Genomic DNA, 22521 nt, shown 5'->3' on the forward strand with positions numbered 1-22521 from the left:
TTTCTGATAGTTAATTATTGGTATATAAAAATGCAACTGCTTTCTGAATATTAATTTTGAATTCTGCTACTTTACTAAATTTATTTATCAGTTCTAATAGTTTTTTGGTGTAATCTTTAGGTTTCTTTTTGCACCTTGTCATCCATAAATAATGACAGTTTTACTTCTTCCTTTCCAGTCTAGATGCATTGTATTATTTTTTTTTCTTGTCTGATTGCTCTGGCTAGGACTCCCAGTACTATGTTGAATAAGAGTGGTGAAAGCGGACATCCTTGTCTTGTTCCTGATCTTAAGAAAAATGCTTTTAATTTTTCCCCATTGAGTATGATGTTAGCTGTAGATTTGTCACGTATGGCTTTTATTATGTTGAGGTATGTTCCCTCTATTCCCACTCTGCTGAGAGTTTTTATCATGAATAATTGTTAGATTTTGTCAAATGCTTTTTCTGTATCTATTGACATGATTATGTCATTTTTATTCTTTATTTTGTTAATGTGGTATATCACATTGATTGATTTGCACATGTTGAACTGAACTTACATTCTTGGAAGAAATCCCACTTCATTATGGTGTATAATCTTTTAAATGCATTGATGAATTTAGTTTGCTAATATTTCGTTGAGGATTTTTGCATTTATATTCATCAGGGATAACCACTTATAGTTGTTTCTTGCATTTCTTTTTCTTTCTTTCTTTTTTTTCTTTTGTAATGTCTTTGTCTGGTTTTTGAATCAGGGTTATGGTGGCTTCATAAAAGGGGTTTGGGAACCTCCCCTCTTCTTGAATTTTTGGTATAGTTTGAGGTTGATAAGTATTAATTTTTCAAGTGTTTGGTAGAATTCATTATTCTCTATGTATTTAATGCCCCAGGAACAATAGTGCTGCCCTCTTGCCTATTTCTAATGTTCTTGTAAGTGTGTGTGAGAGAGGGAGAGCTCACATGCTTTCCAACTATGATTTGGCTAATTAGTTTTATCAGAATTCATTAATTTTATTAATATTTGTATGGAATCAAATTTTATATTTTATTAATCTTCTGTCACAAGAGAGTCTCTCTGTCCCTGGGCCCAACTCCAACTGATATCTGGCTTACTTAAATTCTAATAGGCTCATCATATATTGTGCTGATTTTATAAAAAGAAGTGAAAATTGAATTGAATGAGTTATTCTGAAATAATTCAGACTAGTAACCCACAAGAAACTTCACTTTTCAGACACACTATGTGTTTAAAGTAGCCTAGGGTACCCACCTCTTCCCATTTGCCAGGACCTATATCTTGTGTTCTTTATGCAGTAGACCATTATTATGTCATATGGATGTAGGACACTATCATGGTTTCTGCAAAGCATATTTTGACAGAGACAGAAATTGGTCAAGCCCAGAGATGTTGTTTTCTTTCCATGTGGAGTCACATGCATGCCAGATGTCTGTCATTGTACAACTGTAGTCAGGGAAACAGGCCTCATGCAATAGTAAATACAACTGAAGTTACCATGTCCAAGACCCAGCTATCTTTTACACAGGTCAAAAAGGGAAATTAAATAGGAAAGTGATTAAAATCACCATGTCTGCATCTTTTCAATATTCAAATAAATAACTTCTTCACTTCCTTAGGTAGGTTATATTGCTGTTAGTTTGTTTGTTTCCTTTCCATTTGGACCAAGTACAAGGGCAGGTTAAAAGGATCAATGTGACGCTGTTCCCAGTCAAACGACGCAGCCATTTCACACATTTCCAAGTTGTGCTGAAAGTTGCATGATGCGTTTATGGACCCTTTCATTCCATTAAGAAACAGACACAGGAAAAGCGATTTTCCTCTACTCCGAAGTGGATTATTTCAGAGCAATGTCCCTGGTCCTCTGATTAATCAAGTTTTCTTAATAGATAAATTTCAAAATTATGATTCTTAAACAAAAAAATTACATTATAGACTCAAAAAATTACATTATAGACTCAAAAAAAAGAAGGCATAGATGATAGAGGCTCTGCTCATCCCTCTTGTGACCAAATCGAAGTTGTGACAGAAACAAGGACTAAAAAGCAATGAAAATCACCTGGGATCTAGATGAAAAAGCTCTCTACAACTAGGGAGAGAAATAAGAAATCACCCTGCAATGGGAGGAGGTAGGATGGGGTGAAGACACAAGGCTGCATAGTCCCCAGTGGCTGAGTGGGGCAAAGACTGTAGCAGTAGCAGCACTAGCTACCCGATGCCTCTCAAAGGAGCCGTATCCCCAAGTGGACTTTCCAATTATGGACTTACTTGCTCTGAGCCATAGCAACAGGTCGGCTGTGTGGAGAGCACCAGGGACTTACAGGGGGACACTGAGTTGTTGGAGTGAGGGTGGAGGGGAGACTCATTCCGTACAGAAGTGGCAGTGGTATCCATTGTTTCTCTGTTTAGCAACCCTCTCCCGGTGTGGGGACACAGTGCCACCATAGCTGAGACATCATCAAATTGGATAACAAAGGTCACTCCACACAGAGGATTCCCTGAAACTCTGCCTCCCCCAAATTGTGGACCCACATCTAGGTGTATCCTTGGTGACTCCGGTGCTCCTTGCTGAGCAGTGACTAGACTCACACTGGTGGCTGCTGACCGTGGTTTCTGGCATAGCCTCTTGAAGCAACTATAAGCACAGCATCTGTGGATTGCTTGCTGAATCTTAACAAGCGGACTTGAGGGGCACAGGCTAGGGTGAAACTTGGCCTACAGCTGAACACCTCTCAGGACTGTGCCACTGCACACCTATGTTGCAAAGCCATGCTAATAAGACCAAGAGACTTAGGAGCTTTGCTTAGTACATGGACACAGACAAAGAAAGGCAGCCAAAATGAGAAGATGAAGAAGCAGAAACCATATGAGAGAACAGAACAGAGACCCAGAAATAATGGAGGCAATCCATCTAACAGATGCAGAGTTCAAAACATTGGTTATACAGATGCTCAAGGAACTTAGGAGAAGTGTAAATGAACTCAGTGAGAAATTTAACAAGGAGATAAAAAACATAAAAATGAAAATGGAAATTATAAAAGAGAACCATTCAGAATTGAACAATACATTATCTGAGATGAAGAGTGTATTAGAGAGACTCAACAGAGTGGATAAAGAAGAAGATTGAATCACCAATATAGAGGATGGGGAAGCCAATGACACTCAATCAGAATGGAAAGAAAAAAGAAGCCAAGACTATAATAATAATTTAAGGAGCCTATGGGATATAATCAAATGTAAAAATATCCATGTCATAGTGGTACAGAAGGAAAACAAGAAGTTGAAGAACTATTTGAAGAAATGATGATAGAAAACTTCTTTAAACTGGTGAAGGAAACAGACATAAAATCCCAGGAAGCTCAGAGAGTCCCAAAAAACAGGAACCCAAAGAGGTCAACACCAAGACACATAATTAAAATGCCAAAGGTTAAATACAGAGAGAATCTTAAAAGCGGCAAGAGAAAAGCAGTTAATTACCTACAAGGAAGCTCCCATAAGACTGACAGCTGATTTCTCAAAAGAAATCATTCAGGACAGAAGGCCTTGACACAAAATATACAATGTGATGAAAACCCAGGATCGACAACCGAGAATACTTTATCCAGTAAAGTTATGATTTAGAGTAGAAGGACAGATAAAGAGCCTCCAGACAAAAATAAGCTAAGGGAATTTATCAACAACAAGCTAGTATTACAGGAAATGATAGAGTGTCTTCTTTAAGAAAAACAGGTATCAAAAACATGAATGAAGGCTAGTAATAACTACATTCCTATTAACAAGTACCTCAAATGGAAAAGAATTAAGGGCTGAAAAGAATTAAGAACACAAGACCTTGGGGATCTTTGGAAACATGGCAGAGTTAGAGATGTCCCTGGATCTCTCCCCTTGAAACAACAATAAGCTGAACATCTAAAACTCAATAAAAAACACTTAAACTGCACACCAGCATGTCTGAGCATAGAATATGTTCATAAGAGCTACCACAGGTCAGAACCCCAGGTGTTGGACAGTGGACTGGGAGAAAAAAAGAAGATGCTTCTCGCGGCCACTGGAACTCCCTGTAGGAGGAGTGGGAGGGGAGAAGGAACAATGAGTTCCCTGAACAGCCCTGCCTGGGAAAGCTGTGAGCTCCCTGTAACCAGAGGCAGGCCCATACATCAGGGCAAAAGGAAGAGAAGTGGGATGGCAGATTTTTACCAGCTGTGATTGCAAAACTGAGGCTGGACTGCAGCCCAAAACCCCCAAATCAGAGGGCCCCTCCCCCCATATCCTCTGAGACTGAACACCACACAGTATCAGGGGAATCTTAGCAAATGCTAATGAAACTGTTGCTCACACTGACAGGAACTAAATCTGAGGGTAGCGAGCATGATTAAATATCTATCAGAACATGAAAAGGCATTTTTAAGGCTTTTTAAAAAAGCAGGAATCTAAGATGCTTAGATGCCACCAATTGGAAACCGAAAGAAAAGCATCATCTTTGAAGCGGGCTAAAGAGACATCTTTATATAATAAATCTTCTTTCTGGAAAAAAAGCAGAATACATTTCCATTAATGCCTAGGTGAAAAAATAGTACATTAAATAACATGAACAACCAAAGTGACAAGGCAGCTCAGAACAAAAGAGAAAAATCTCCAGAAAATAAGCTTACTGACATAGAAATATGTGACTTAAATGACAGAGAATTCAGGATGGTGCTTCTGAAAAAACTCAATGAGGTCCAAAACAATTTATATCAACAATTTCAAAAACTGAAAAACAATTAGATGAGAAAAATGAGTTCTTTAGCAAGGAGATTGAAAATCCTCAAATAGAATCAAATAGAACTTTTGGAGATGAAGAACACACTGCAAGAGTTGAAAAATGAAATAGCAGGCTTGGAAAATAGAGTTGACCAAATGGAGGAAAGGATCAATGATATCGAAGACAGAAATCTAGAAATAAATCAGAAGAAAGAAAAGAGAAACTGAATAATAAAAAATAATGAAGGAGAAATACAAGAACTAGCTGATGCCATAAACACAAGAATAATGGGCAATATCAAAAGAGAAAAAGGAGCAGGAACTAGAAAGCATTTTCAGACAAATAATGGACAAGGATTTTCCAAATCCAAGGAATGAGCTGGAGCTTGGAACACAAGAATTCAACAGAACACCCAATTATCTCGATCCAAAAAGGCCTTCACCAAGACACATTGTATTAAAATTATAAAAAATCAACAATAAAGAAAGAATTCTCAGGGCAGCCAGAGAGAATAAAACAGTAACTTATAAAAGAAAATCCATTAGAATATCCTCAGACTTCTCAGTGCAAACCTTACAAGTCAGAAAGGAATGGAATCAAATATTTAAATTATTAAGTGAAAGGAACTACCAGCCTAGAATAATATATCCACCTAAGCTCTCCTTTAGATATGAAGAAGAAATAAAGACCTTTCCAGACATAAAAAAAATTGAGGGAATTCTCCACTACGAGGTTTGTGCTACAGGAAATACTGAAAGGGGTCAGCTCACCTAAAATAAATGACAAAAACAAAACGAAACAAAACAAAAACATGATTAGAAGTAAAGTGACTATCAGGCAAATAGAAGCAGAGGAGTACGTACAATCTTTACATTACAAGGGCATTATAAGCTTAAATAATAAGAAGAGAATTGCTATAGCAAGATAGTAATGAATGTTCAGCATACATAGGGACAAATTGAGACAACAATGATAAAAAAGGGAAGGATTCAGACTCAAATTCACAAAGGGGAATGTAGATAAGGCACATGCAGAAGAAAATTATATATACCCTTTACATATTCGTAATGGTAACTACATAAAGAAGATTCAGAACTGAAGTATATAACATGAAACAAGAAGAACCAGAGGTAAAACCCACAAAAGCCATCCAGAATAAATAAAATAGAAACACAGGGACAAGGAAGCAATGGAAATACTGAGTTACCAGAAAGCAAAAGGTAAAATGGCTAAAAGAAGACCTCATATTTCAATAATCACCCTAAATGTAAATGGAACCAAACTCACCAATAAAAAGGAACAGAGTTGCAGAATAGATCAAAATACAAAACCCAACCATATGCTGCCTCCAGGAGATACGTCTCAGCTCCAAAGACAAATATAGACTCAAAGTGAGAGGATAGAAAATGATATTTCAAGCAAAAGGCATTCAGAGAAAAGCGGATGTAGCTGTACTAATATTGGATGAAATAGACTTCAAAATAAATAAGGTAAAAATACTGAGGGACACTTCATAATGATAAAGGGAATCATGCACCAAGAAGATATAACACTTATTAATGTCTATGCTCCCAATCAGAAAGTTCAGAGATATATAAAGCTATTACTTACAGGACTAAAGGGAGAAACAGATGAAAACACTATCATAGTAGGGGACCTAAATTCTCCACTGTCAGATATAGACAGATCATCCAAACATAAAATCAATAAGGACATAACATCCTTAAACAACACATTACACCATCTGGACATGATTGACATTTACAGAGCCTTCCATCCCAAAACAGCTGCTTAAGAAACATTCTCAAGTATTGACCACATACTGGGACACAGAGATAGTCTCAACAAATATAGTTGAAATTAGACCAACTATAATTTTTGATCATAATACTTTGAAGCTAGAGATTAACTAAAAAGAAAGTGGGAAGAACTACAAATACATGGAGATTGAACAGCATGGTACTGAATAATAACTGGGTTAAGAAAGAAATAAAAAGAGAGATGAAGAGATGCGTAGAAATGAATGATAATGACAGTACAACATATTAAAACTTTTGGGGCAAGGCAAAAACAGTCATAAGAGAAAAGTTCATATCATTACAGGCCTATTTCTAAAAACAACCTAATGCTTCATTTTTAAAAATTAGAAAAGGAAGAACAAATGAAGCCTAAAGTCTGCAGAAGAAATCATCAATATTAGAGCAGAAATAAATGAAATTGAAAATAGGAGAAAAAACAATAGAAAAAATAATTGCAACAAAGAGCTGATTCTATAAAAAGGTTAATAAAATTGACAAACATCTGGCTAGACTCACTCAAGAAAAAAGAGAAAGGACACAAATAAATAAAATCATGGATGAAAGAGGGAAATTACGACTGATATCAGAGAAATACAAAGGATCATATAAGAATACTATGAAAAAGTATATAACACCAAATTTAATAACCTAGAAGAAATGGACAAGTACTTAAAAACGTACAAACTTCCTAGCCTGAATCAAGACTTAGAAAATTTAAACAGACCTATCAGCAGTATGGAAATGGAAACAATCATCAAAAACCTACCAAAAAGTCCAAGTCCAGAACCAGATGGCTTTACCAGTGAATTCTACCAAACATTCAAAGACTTAATACCCATTCTCCTCAAACTCTTCCAAAAAATCAAAGAGGAAACAATACTTCCCAACTGATTTTATGAGACCAATATTACTCTGATAACCAAAACCTGGTAAACATGACACAAAAGAACTACAGACCAATATCTCTCATGAACACACATGCAAAAATCCTAAATGAGATACTAGTGAACCGAATACAGCAACATGTTAAAAAGATTATACACAATTAAGTGGGCTTCATCCCAGAGGCACAAGGATGGTTCATCATACACAAATTGATTAATGTGCTATACCACATAAACAAAAAATAAGAGTCATATGATCATATTGATAGATGCAGAAAAAGCCATCAACAAGGTAAAGCATCCATTTATGATCAAAACACTTAACATAATAAAAGTTATATATGACAAACCATTAGCCCAAATTATACTGCATGGTGAAACACTAAAAACCCTCCAAGATCAGGAACAAGGCAATGCTGTACACTATTGCCACTGTTATTCAATATAACATTGGAGGTCCTAAAGAGTACAGTCAGATAAGAGAAAGATATAAAAGGCATCCAAATAGAAAATGAAGAAGTCAAACTGTGACTATTTGTGGATGACATGATTCTCTATCTAGAAAACTCTAAAGACTCCACAAGAACACTACTAGAAAAAATAAGCAAATACAGTAAAGTTTCTGGATACAAAATCAACATTCAAAAATCTATAGCATCCCTATACTCTAATAATGAAGTGTTAAAAAAAAGAAGTGGAAAAGATGATTTCTTTTATAACAACTGCAATAAAAAGAATAAAATATCTAGGAATAAATTTAATGAAACATGAAGGATCTATATAATGGAAACTATAAGACCTTATTAAAGAAATCGAAGAAGATACAAAGAAATAGAAAGATGTTTTATGTTTTTGGATTAGAAAAATCGACATAGTTAAAATGACCATATTACCTAAAACATTATACAGATTTAGTGCAATCCCAATCAAAATCCCATCAGCATTTTTTAAATAGAACAAAAAATCATCAGATTTGTATGGAATCACAAAAGACCCAAATTACCAAAACCATTTTGAGAAAGAAGAACGAGGATGGAGGCATCACTCTGCCCGACTTCAAATTACACTGCAAAGTGACAGTAATCAAAGTGGTATGCTATTGGCAGCAAAACAGACAGATAGACCAGTAGAACAGAATCAATAGTCCAGAAATAAACCTATATTTATATGGGCAAATAATTTTCAACAAAACCCAAAACATACAGTGGAGAAAGGAAAGCCTTTTCCATAAAGGTGCTGGGAAACTGGAAAGTCACCTGCCAAAGGTCCTAATATCCATAATATACAAAGAACTCATACAACTCAACAACAACAACAACAACAACAAAAAACCCAAATGATCCAATCAAAAAATAAGCCAGACAGAAAAAGTTGAAAATCACATGATATCACTTATATGTGGGATATAAATCTAAAAGCAACAAATGAACAGGACAGACAAACAGGGACTCATGGACATGGACTATAGATTAGTGGTTACCAAAGAGTAGAGTGTGAAGGAGGTGGTAGGTATATGGTTAAAGGGGGTCAAATATAGGAAGTTAGGGGGAGAGTGAAGTTGGTAAAGGGGATCAAATATGTGGTAGCTGAAGGAAACTGGACTTTGGGTGGTAAACACACAGTAAAATGTACAGATATTAAATTATAATGAAAATTATATAATTGTATCAACCAAACTTACCCTAATAAACTTAATCAAAAGAAAAAAAAAGAAATCAAGACCCCCACATGTGCTGTTATAAGAGGCTCACATCAGATTAAAAGATACACACAGACTAAAGGAAAGGGGATGGAAAAAGATATTGCTCTATGGACCTAGAGGGTATTGCACTGAATGAAATTGGTCAGATAGAGAAAGACAAATATCACATGATTTCATGGATACGTGAAATATAAAGAACAAAATCAACAACAACAAAAAAATGGAAATAAACTCATAGATAAGAGAATATTTTGAGGGCTACTAGATGGAAGGGGGTTGGAGGGAATGGCAAAAAAAGGGCAAAGTGATTAAGAGGTACAATTGGATAGTTGCAGAATAGACATGGAGATGTAGAGTGTATCATGGGGAAGATGGTTAATAATGTTGTCATAAATATGTAATGGGGAAGAAGGGTACTAGATTTAGTGGAGTGATTGCTTTGCGAGTTATGTGGATCTCTGATCACTATGCTATGCAATTGAAACTGGTATATTATTGTATGTCAACTATAATTGAAAGAAAAACTCATCGAATTGTACAATGTAAATACATAAGCGACTAATTGTTTATTATATTTCAATAAAATCAGAAAATAAAAACAGAAAACAAGTAAATAAAAAAAAATATGTTGTAGTTTTAAAGCCTATAGAAGAGAATAAACATAAGGCTAGCTCATTTTATGGAGTGTCAGTTTCAGCCATGAATTGGTACAAGAATGTAACTTTTCCTCTAAATAATATTGTAACTTGTGTGGTTTTTTTGCTTTACTTTGTATTTTTTCTTAGATATGAGTAGTTTTTAATTTCAAATATTGCTTTAATTTTTAATATTAAGTTCTAAATTTGTTGCATTATTATCACCATTTGTGTTATTTCTGCTTTGTGGATTTTATCAAAGTTATTTGCCATATATATAAACTTTGACACAAGTTACTTATATTCTTTAAATTTTGTTTTTTTCATATGGAAAATGGTTTTAAAATTAAAAAAAATACTAGAACTTTAAATTGTGGTAGTAAAAATAACATTTAGAAAAATCAATATCTATTCATTAGCACAATGCCTAGCTCTTGAATCACAAATATGAAGTCATGATTGTATCATGTTCTCTGTTTATGTACTCCAGAAGTGATCAGATCACAGACCAGATTTAACAGTCTTGATTCTTTTCATAATGGTCTGTTGGAGCCATCTTTTAGTCTGCATCTTCCATTCAGGTAACCACAGGTAAATGTGAATAAATCATTCTGTGTATTTTTTTTTCATTTTTTAAATAAATTTTTATTTTTCAATTATAATTGACATATAACATTATATTAGCTTCAGGTGTATAACATAGTGATTAGATATTATATACCTTATAAAGTGGTAGCTTTGATAAATCCAGTACACATCTGACATAATACAGTTATTACAACATTATTGACTATATTCCCTGTGCTGTATTTCATATCTCCACGACTATTTTAAAACTACTAAATTATACTTCTTCATCTCCTCACCTTTTTCACCCAGCCCCCCAACTCCCCTCCCCTTTGGCAGTCACCACTCTGTCCTCTGTATATGTGAGTTTGTTGTTTTGTTTGTTTCTTTTGTTCCCTAGATTCAGCATATAAGTGAAATCACATGGTATTTATCTTTTTCTATCTGACTTACTCCACTTAGCACAATACCCTCTAGGTCCATCTGTTATTGCAAGTGACAAATTTTTTTTTCTTTTTTATGGCCGAGTTATATTCCATTGTATATATGTACCACCTCTCTTTATCCATTCATCAGTTGATGGACATCCAGGTTGCCTCCATATCTTGGTAATTGTAAATAATGCTGCAATGAACATATGGATGCCCATGTCTTTTCAAAGTAAATAATATGCAAAAGTGGGATTATTGGGTCCTTTGTTGTCTTTTGTTATAGCCTTTGTTTTAAAGTCTATTTTGTCTGAAACAAGTATTGCCACCCCAGCCTTTTTTTAAATTTCCATTTTCATGAAATATTTTTTCATACCCTAACCTGCATTTTGTGTATGTCTTTATACACAAAGTGAAGTGAATCTCTTGTAGGCAGCACATGTAAGGACCTTGTTTTCTTATTCATTCAGCCACCATATCTTTTGATTGGAGCATTTAATCCATTCACATTCAAAGTAATTATTGATAGATATGTAGTTATTACCATTTTATTATTCATATATTTTTCAATAAATTTTTTATTATTCAATGACATTTGGCAAACAATATTATATTAGTTTCAGGTGTGTAACATAATGATTGCACGTTTATATAGCTTACAAAGTTATCACCCCAGATAAATCTAGTACCCATCTGACACTACATAGTTATTACAATATTATTGACTATATTTCTTATGCCAAACTTGCATCCCTGTGACTATTTTGTAACTACCAATTTGTTCTTCTTAAACTCTTCCCCTAATTTACCCACCCTCTAACACTCGTTCCATCTGACAAACATCAGTTAGTTCTCTGTTGTTTCAGATGGCAAAATTTCATTCTTTTTTATAGTTGAGTAATATCCCATTGTATATATGTACTACCTCTTTTTTATCTATTCACCTTTTGATGAACAACCAGGTTAGGTTGCCTTCATATCTTGTCTATTGTAAAGAATGCTGCAAAAAACATTAATTCATGTGTTCCTTCGAAGTAGTATTTTAGGTTTCGAAGTAGAATTACTGGTCCTTTTTTTGGTCTCTTGTTATAGCCTTTGTTTTATTTACTTCTTTTTAAACAGATGACATTTTATGTTATGTTATTTTATTTTTATGATTTATTTTTTTTTTTTTTGTGGTGACATTGGTTAAAAAAAATCCAATGTTTCAGCTGTAAACTTTAACAGTAAGGCGTATATATATTTACACTGTGTGTTCACCTCCTATAGTTAGATTTCCTTCTGTCACCACATATTTGACTCCCTTTAACTCATTTACATCCCCCCTCCTCCTGCTCTCTTATAACCAGTAGTCTATCGTCCATGTCCATGAGTCTCTGTTTGTTTGTCCTGTTCATTTGGCTTTTAGTTTTATATCTCACATATAAGTGATATCATGTGATTTTCAACTTTTTCTGTCTGGCTTATTTTACTTAGCATGATTATCTCGAGGTCCATCTGGGTTGCTGCAAATAGCAGTATTTCATATCTTCTTATGGCTGAGTAATATTCCATTGTATATATGTACCACAGCTTCTTTATCAAACCATCTATCATAGGAAACTTTGGCTGTTTCCATGCCCTGGCCGCTGTGAATAATGCTACTATGAACATCAGTGTGCAAATATCTTTTTCGGATATGGGTTTTCAAGTCTTTGGGGTAAATATCTAGTAGAGGGATTGCTGGATCATATGGCAAATCAATTCTTAGTTTTGTGAAGAACCTCTATACTGTTTTCCATAGAGACTGTACCAATTTGCAGTTCCACCAGCAGTGTATGAGGATTCCTTCTTCTCTGTATTCTCTCCAACATTTGTTATTACTTGACCTGTTGATTATAGCTATTCTAAAAGGTGTGAAATGATATCTCATTGTGGTTTTGATTTACATTACCCTAATAGCTAGTTATGTTGAGTATCTTTTCATATATTTGTTGGCCATTTGTATGTCCTCTAGGTAGAAGTGTCTGTTCAGGTCCTCCACCCATTTTTGATTGGATCATTGTTTTCATTGTTGTTATTGAGCCATATGAGTTCTTTGTATATTTTGGATATTAGGCCCTTATCCGAGGTGTTGCTTGAAAATGTATTTTCTCATTCAGATGATTGTCTCTTTACCTTGTTAATGAATTCTTTTGCTGAGCAGAAACTTTTTAGTTTGATGTAGTCCCATTCATTTATTTTTGCTTTTACGCCCCTTGCCTTTGAGGTCAAATTCATAAAATCCTCTTTAAGTCCAACGGCCTTGAGTTTAGTTCCTATGTTTTCTTCTATGCATTTTATTATTTCAGGTCTTATACTCAGGTCCTTAATCCATTTTGAGTTAATTTTGGTGTGTGGTGATAGACAACAGTCTAGTTTCATTCTTTTGCAGGTTGCTTTCCAATTTTCCCAGCACCATTTATTGAAGAGACTTTCCTTTCTCCAATGTATGTTTTTGGCTTTTTTGTAGAAAATTATTCACCCATATAATATAGGTTTATTCAGGACTCTTGATTCTGTTCCACTGGTCATTGTGTCTGTTTTGCTGCCAATACCATGCCATTTTGTTTACCATCACTTTGTAATATAATTTCAAGTTGGGCAGAGTGATGCTTCCAGTCTCGTTGTTTTTTCCTAGGATGACTTTGGCAATTTGGGGTCTTTTGTGCTTCCATACAAATCTGATGATTTTTTGTTCTATTTCTTCAAAAAATTGCCAGTGAGATTTTGATGGGGATTGCATTAAATCTGTATAATGCTTGAGGTAATATGGTCATTTTAACTATGTTGATTCTTCCAGTCTAAGAACACAGAATATCTATCCATTTCTTTGTATCTTCTTTGATTTCTTTAATAGGGTCTTATAGTTTTCATTATATAGGTCCTTCACATAGCCTTTGTTTTAAAGTCTACTTTGGTTGATATAAATATTGATACCCCATTTTCTTGTTTCCATTTACGTGAAACATTTTTTCTATCTCTTTGCTTTCAGTCTGTGTTTGCCTTTCAAACTAAAGTGAGTCTCATATAAGTAGCACATGTAAGGGTCTTGTTTTCTTATCCACTCAGTCACCCTATTTTTTGATTGGAGCACTTGTCCATTTACATTAAAAGTACTTCTTGATAGATATGTAGATATTACCATTTTATTATTCATATTTTTTTTATCTTTCTTCTTCATATTAAAAGAAGTCTCTATAACATTTTTTTTTGTAATAGTGGTGAACTACTTTAGCTTTTTCTTGTCTGGTAAACTCTATTTGTCCTTCAATTCTAAATGATAGTCTTGCTGGGCAGAGTAATCTTGGTTATAGGTCTTTGCTTTTTACCACTTTGAATATTTCTGCCAGTCTATTCTAGTCTACAAAGTTTCTGTTGAGAAACCAACTGACAGTCTTATGGGAGCTCCCTTGTAAGTAACTAAATTTTTTTCCTCTTGCTGCTTTTGAGATTCTGGGTCTTTAACTTTTGACATTTTAATGATGATGTATCTTGATGTGGGTCTCTTTGAGTTCATCTTGTTTGGATTCTCTATCCTTCCTGGGCTTGTATGTCTATTTCCTTTGCCAGGTTAGGGAAGTTGTCAGTCATTATTCCTTGAAATAGGCTTTTAATCCTTGCACTCTCTCTTCTCCCTCTGGTACCCCTATTATGTAAATAATGATATACTTGATGTTGTCTCACAAGTCTCTTAAAATTCTTTTTTTTTTTAGATTATTTTTTTCTGGTTGATTTTCTAATTAGGTGATGACTGCTACTTTATTTTCTAAATCACTGATTCAATCCTCCTTATCTGATCTACTGTTAATTTCTCATAAGGTATTCTTCATTTCGGTTATTGTAGTCTTCACTTCTGACTGATTCTTTTTTAAGTTTTCTATGTCTTTTTTTATGTTTTCTATCTCTTTGCTAAAGTTCTCACTCAGCTCTACTTTTTCCCTCAGTTCATTGAGCATCTTTATAACAAGTGTTTTGAACTCCACATCTGGTAAATTGCCTGCCTTTATTTTGTTGAGTTCTTTTTCTGGAGCTTTGTTCTCTTCTTGAATTGGGACATGTTTCATTGTTTCCCCATTTTGGCTGCCTCCCTAATTTGTTTCTATGTACTGGATAGGGCTGCTATGTCCTCCAGTCTTAATACAGTGGCTTAATGTAGTAGATGTTTGTCGGGGCCCAGTGGCACAGTCTTCCCTGGTCACATGAGTTGGGTGCTCAGGGTATGTCCCATGTGTGGGTTGTGTGTGCCCTCCAGCTGTAGTTGAGCTTTGCTGTTTGCATGTCAGTGGGAGGGATCAAACCTCAGACTGACTGGTTGTGAAAACTGTTCAGTTCATAAGGTTGACCCTATGAAGTAAGATTTACTTTAGCAGGGCTCTTTTACCTTCCCAGTCTGCTCTTTGGGTATCTTGTCCCTGGATACAGGCCTGGGTCACGCTCCAGCTTGGTAAGGAGTCAGCCACTGTTCATGTTGGCCCTGGGCCTCCAGACAGGGGGTCCCTTACAGGTCAAGTTTAGCCATAGCCTATGTCCTGCTTAAGGCCACTTGGCAAGAGTCATCAAACCATTCTCCAATGGCTACTACCCATGCTGGACTTAGGAGTGCTTAAATAGGTTCAGCCACAAACCAAAGCCAGGTTCTGCTAGTCTGGGCTGCTTAACAAGAGGTATAGTACACTGAGGTCCAATGTTGCTTGTTTGGGTTTTGCAAAAACTTTGAGAGAAACTTTAGGAAAATTTACAGCATGAACCAAGACAGGTCATTCACATGGAGGAAGTGGCTTGGGTAGGCATGCAAGCTGGATCGGGTAGACCCTCAGGGAATCACCAGTCTGAGGAGACCTGTGTCAGTCAGGTTGATAGAGACTCAGATATGGCAGCCACCTCAGTCTGCACACTGGGAGGTGGCAGGGCTCAACAAAAGGACAATGGCTTCTGCTAGCACTTCTGTCTGGGAAAAAGCTACCCCTCCATCTCTCACTCTGAAGCTGGACAACTCAGTTCCTCCCTGTATGTCCGTGGCACCTTTGAGCTACTTTCTCAGCACTGGAACTAAGAGTGAGTGAGTTTTTCGCACTTCCATTTTACTCAGCCACAATCTCTCTTGGTTTTCACCAGAAGCTATGAGGACTTCTCTTCCCAGCACTGGAACCCTGGCCTGTGCAGCCTTGTGTGTGGCCAGATCCTTTGTTCTTTTGGAGAGGGGTGGGGTGGTTCATAGCCGAGATTTCCTCTTGATTCTCAACTGCTCTGTGTGGTTGTGGAACTAGCCTGTTCCACATTTCTGTCTCTCCTACCAATCTCAAAGTGGCCTCTTCTGTGTGACCCAAGTTCTAGGACTTCTGTTCAGCTAGACTTCAAGTAACTCCCAGTGATTGCTGTTCTGTAGTTTAGTTGTAATGTGATCATGAGGGGAGAAGAGCACAGTGTCACCTACTCTACCATCTTGACTGGAACTTTCTTAATAAACCTTTTTTTTATATGTAATATGGACTACTTGTGTCTCATATTTTGATTCAGATGGGATTCTTTTTACCTCTAAACCAAACCAGAGTAAGAGCAGATTCTCATATTTTGGGGAGTTTGTTGTTTTCAACCATTCTTGATATCATTTTTTGCAGTTCAGTCGCAGTTATTGAGTTAAGGTACATAGAAGACATCGTGGGCTACTAATGCCTTACAAATCATGAGAAGGTTTCCAGATTTACCAAATAATGAACAGTAATTTAGATTGGCATTTTAGAATACAATATGATGCTCATCAATGTGTTATCTCATGGACCCGGAATAAGAAATTTTTGTTTGTTTGTTTGTTTGTCATTCAATTGGATAGTGCAAAAAAGATAATAGGCTACATTAATACATCTACTTTAATATTCTTATAGTCCTAAATCTTTAGTTATTTTTTTAATAACAGGAATTATTGCGTTGAAGACATAATAAAGAACCCAAAAGATATTTAAGTTTGAATCTGCTTTTTAAACTTTGACAAAGGGGGCTTTGCAAATATGACTAAATTAAGAATCTTAAGGTGAGGAGAGCATCCTGGATTGTCCAGGTGAGCACAGTGCAAAGAAAATTCCTTAAAAGGGAGAAGACAGAAACAGAAGACACACCATCATAGTGACACAGCAGAAGAAAGTGTGAACAGCCACTGGGTCTTATGTTGCTGGCACTGAATACAGAGGGGGATGGAATGAAGGCAACGTCTAGGAGTTGGAAAAGACAGTGAAACGGGATCTTTCCTTGTCAATCAAGGAAGGAAAACCCTTATTATATGAGTCCAGACAGGGCAGCTCATCTGACTATAGATATATGTTGTAGTTTGGGATTTGGGTTAATCGTAGTCATCAGAAATTCTCTCAGATGTTCTCATTCTGATTCTAAGGTGTGTATGTGTATATATACTTTCCTTCAATCAATGCCCTAACCTCAAATAAGAAGTATATTCAGACATTAATTCAACTAACATTTAACTTAAAAATGGCGTTTTCCAGGTTTTTGAGACTAGATGTTCTTGTTTCTAAATATTTTAACATCTTAAGCACCAATAGCAGAAACACTAGTCTTTGATTTCTTTGTGCCATTCATAGTGACATATGGTTCTCCAAACTGCTGTCTCTAATGTTATAATTGAATTGCATTTTAAGTACATAGTTTTCTCAGTTCATGATTACAAAACAATGTTAAAATCAAAAAATATTTGTTTAATTAAATTATTGCATAAAACTACATATATGAAGATATGTGACTTTATGAATATACCTGACATTTTATATTTGAAATCAGTGCAATGAACATGACTTTATTTGTGAAGAATGGTGAGTTATTAGAAGTTATTAACATACTGTTGTTTTACATAATCTGGTTAATTTGTTTAATATATTTTAAAATGTTGCTAAAAATCACTATCAAGCTTTTTAGGGTGTCGATTTCAGAACCAGTCAATGTTTCTCTTATAAATTGAGATTTTTTGCTATATTTAGTGTCCTGTGACCTTCCTCATTCAAATTGGTTTATTTAAAATATTAGTAGTGGATATCAGATTAACATACATATAAATTGCTTCAGTAGTCATAAATGTAATCATCTTCAATCTGTATATTTATATTTAATTTGAAATAGTTACTCTTATTATTTCAGTACCTATCTCTATAACAATTTTTCATCTTTCACCAGCCTACTGCAGGCTGTCCACTGGGGAGCAAGAAATTTCTACACTGGACAATAGGAAAAAGATTTGATATTATTTTGGATTAGACATTTACATACACACAATGATACTGCTTAAGGAAGCTCAAGATGGCAGGCTAGGTACATGTGGGATTTGCCTCCTCCTGTGATCACATTAAAATTACAACCACATTATAAAACAGTAAACTTTGAGAATCATCTGAAGACTAACTGAACATATTTCTTATAACTGAAGAGGTAAAGAAGAAATAACATCAAGACCAGCAGGAAGGATGGAGATGCAAAACAGTCTGCCTTGACTGTGTGCATGGTGGTTGAGCACTGAGAAGAATATTAAAGCTGAAAAGGTCCTTCTGAAGAAGTGAGGGGCCCCAGCCCCTCACTGGGACTCACCTGTCCAGGGTACCTATGCCAGGAACAGGAGTTCAAATAAACCTGGCTGTAAAAATTAGTGATCATTTGGGTGAGATAGAAGGAATGTGAAAACTCAGATGTTCCCTTAAAGTGCCTGTGCACAGACTCACTCACCAGGCACACACTCTGGGTTCTGGCAAAGGGTCAACAGCTATGGAGGCTCAAGAGACATACAGAAAAAGACTGATGTGTGTGGTAATGGGGCGAGGGCTGGAAGGACAGCTACATTGGCCCTTTGTCAGATCCTATTCTAGGACAGTTTGCAGTTGGGTGCCATCTTATCCTGTGTTGACCCCGCCCCTGACACACAAATTCTGAATCTGCATTGACTGGTAGGATTGGCCGGCTTCATCCCATGGCTCCCTGTGACCCCATTCCACCCAGTCCATGAATTTCCCACAGCAGATTCATTGCCTTGCAACTGTCCCCACCCTGAGAACTCAGCAGGTGATGCATTGGACAGCAGTCAGCAGTCCTCAGCGTGTGGCCTATGAGTGATACACACATCTCAGAAGACACATTTGGTAGTGAGAAGCTAGTGCTGGCCTGAGTTTCAGTGTCTCTTGAACAAATTTCAGGGATCTGTGGCCTCAAGGAGGGTGACAGCTGGCTTTGCTGCAATCTGAGACTTTCGCAAGAGGACACAGGCTCAGCACTGACATGAAACCTGAATCTTCATTGGCTAAGCAAAAACTGCTCACTTACCCCGGTGACTCTTTGGGCTCCACATCATCCAACTCATGTTCCACCCAAAGGCTCCTCAACAACTAAGCCTAACAGGCAGCTGGCAGTCAGCCTCAGGCCTGAGAGTTCCCTAGACCTTATACTAAGCTGTCTAGGCCCACTACTGATGGAAACAGGCCTCAGGTCTCAATTTAGTCTCTTCCACTTGCCTTCAGATCTAGCACAGGAAGTGACAACATGTTGATTGCTTTTTAGCTCTTCTCAGGTAGCCCCGGGTTGTCAGCAGCTGACCTTGACCTACATGGAAGCCCTTCCCAAGGGGCCACGGGACAAACACACATGAAGGCTGACATCAGACCGCAACACATCACCACCTGACTAGCCTCACAAGTGGCACACACAAAGAGTGATTCCAACAGGTACACAAGCCTGCTGGGGCAAATCTCACTCCTTGGAACTAGCCTCCACATAGCAACTCATACCCGGTGGGTGTGGCCAGTCTTCACAGCCAGCCAACCTGAGAGTCAATCCCACCCACTGATGTGCTAACAGTAATCAAATCTTAGCTACAACAGGAGAACACACGACTCACACACACACACACACACACACACACACACACACAAACACTTAAAGGGAATTCCTTAAGAAGAAAAAGGGGTAAAACTATAAATGTGAATTTTAAAATAGCAATAAATAGATACCTATCAATGATCACTTTAAATGTAAATGCATTAAATGCTATAATAAAAAGACATAAGGAAGCTGAATGAATAAGAGAACAAGACCTAGACATACAGCTGATCGAATGACACACAGAGACTGAAAGTACAGGGACGAGAAAAAGATATTTTATGCAAATAGAAATAAAACAATAGGAAGTAGCAATACTTTATCAGACAAAATAAACTTTAAAATAAAGTCTATACTAAGAGACAAAGAAGGATATTACATAATGATAAATGGATCAATAAAATAAGAGAACATAACCCTACTAAACATGTATGCATCCAACACAGGAGCACCTAAATATATGAAGCAAATACTGACTGACATAAAGGGAGAGATTGACAGCCATACAGTCATAGTAGAGGACTTTAACACTCAATTGTAGTTGGATCTTCCAGACACAAAATCAATAAGGAAACAGCAGTATTAAATAACACACTAGACTAGATGGATTTAATTAAATTTTTAGATCACAGCAACAGAACCCCAAAGCAGCAGAACACACATTCTTCTTTAGTGTACATTAAACATTTACCAAGATAAACCACATGTTAGGCCATAAAACAAGTCTCAACAAATTTAATAAGGTTGAAGTCATATCAAGTGTCTTCTCTGACCACAATGGTATGAAACTAGAAATCAACTACAAGAAAAAAAATTCTAAATACTAAACAGTAAATGGGTTAACATTGGGTTCAAAGAAGAAATCAAAAAATATCTAGAGACAAATAAATATGAAAACATGATGACTTAAAATCTATGAGACAGCAAAAAAAGTCCTAAGAAGGAAGTTCATAGCAATACAGGCCTACTTCTAGAAATAAGACAAAGCTCTAACAATCTAATCTTACACTTAAAAGAACTGGAAAACAAACAGAAAACAAAAACAAAAGTGAGTAGAAAAAAAGGAAATCATTAAGATCAGAGGAAAATAAATGAGATAAAGTCCAGAAAAGTAATACAAAAGATTAATGAAACTAAGAGCTGCTTTTTTGAAAAGATAAAATTGATAAACCTTTAACCATTTTCATCAAGAAAAAAGTGATAGGACCCAAATAAAATCAATAATGAAACAAAAGTGACAACAGCTTCCACAGAAATACAAAGGATTATAATAAAAGTGCTATGACAATTATACACCAACAAATTGGACAATCTGGAAGAAATAGAGACATTTCCAAAAACATGCCATCTTTCAAGACTGAACCAAGAAGAAACAGAAAAATTTGAATCAACCAATTACCACCAAAAAAATTGAATTAGTAATCAAAAAACTTCCATGAAACAAAAGTCCTGGATCGGATAGCTTCATTGGTAAATTTTACCAAACAATCAAACAAGAATTAATGGCTATTCTTCTCAAACTATTCCAAAAAATTCAAGAAAGTTTCCCAAATACATTTTACAAGGCCACAATTATCCTAATTCCAAAACCAGACAAAGACATTACCTCTCTCTATATATCTATATCATCTATATCTATATCTATATCTGTCTCTCTCTCTCTCTCTCTATATATATATATACATATATACACACACACACACATACACACATATGTGTGTATGTGTGTGTGTGTGTGTGTGTGTGTGTGGTGTTGGAGGTATCACATTACCCAATATTAAACCATACTGCAAGTCTAAAGCAATCAAAACAGCATGGCACTCGCATAAAAACAGACACATAGGTCAATGGAACACAATAGAGAGCCGAGAAATCAAATCATATCTACATGGTCATTTAATCTATGATAATAAATGAGGCAAGAATATACAATGGGGTAAATACAGTGCCTTCAATAAATATGTTGGAAAAACTGGACAGATACTAGCAAAAAAATAAAATGACCACCTTGTCACATGATATACAAGAATAAATTAAAAATGAATTAAGGACTTAAATGTAAGACCTCAAACCATAAAATTTCTAGAAGAAAACATAGGCAGTAAAATCTCTGACATTGCTCTTAGTAATTTTTTTAATGATATCTCTCCTTAGGCAAGGGAATCAAAAGAAAAAATAAACAAGTGTGACTACATCAAACTAAAATTTTTTGCCCAGCAAAGAAAATCATCAACAAAATGAAAAGGCAGCCTGCAGAATGGAAGAAGATATTTGCCTATGATACGTCTGATAAGGGTTAATATCTAAAATTTATAAAGAACTCAACACCAAAAACCCCCAAACAATTCAATTAAATTAAAAACAGGCAGAAAAAAAAATGGGTAGAAGACTTGAATAGGTATTTCTCTAAAGAAGATATATAGATGACCAATAAACATATGAAAAGATACTCAAGGTCACTTATCATTGAAAAGTTCAAATTAAAACTACAGTGAGATATCACCTCACACCTGTCATGATAGCTATTATTGATAAATCATCAAACAACAAATGTAGGTGAGGATGTGTAGAAAAGGGAACCCTCATACATTGTTGGTGGGATTGCAAATTGGTAATGACCACTAAGGAAAAATATTTTGACATTTTCTCAAAAAATTAAAGTAGAACTACCTTTGGACCCAGTATTTGCACTTCTGGGTATTTATCCAAAGAAAATCAAAACACTAATTTGTAAAGATCTGTGTAACCCTTTGTTCAGTGTTATTTACAATAACCGATATGTGGAAGCAACCTTACTGTCCATTAATATAGTATTGGATAAAGAAATGTGATATATATATATATAATGATATATATATATATATATAATGAAATATTATTTGG

The 22521-nt window shown here is 35.7% G+C and overlaps 1 protein-coding gene across 2 annotated transcripts in view; it reads left to right on the forward strand.

Moving 5' to 3' along the window:
* Nucleotides 1-22521, forward strand: part of GCSAML (germinal center associated signaling and motility like) — a 44169-nt gene that overhangs the window by 15155 nt on the left and 6493 nt on the right. The window lies entirely within an intron of this gene.

The sequence above is a fragment of the Rousettus aegyptiacus genome, unplaced genomic scaffold (assembly GCF_014176215.1).
Source record: "Rousettus aegyptiacus isolate mRouAeg1 unplaced genomic scaffold, mRouAeg1.p scaffold_m13_p_7, whole genome shotgun sequence".
Classification (NCBI taxonomy): Eukaryota; Metazoa; Chordata; class Mammalia; order Chiroptera; family Pteropodidae; genus Rousettus; species Rousettus aegyptiacus.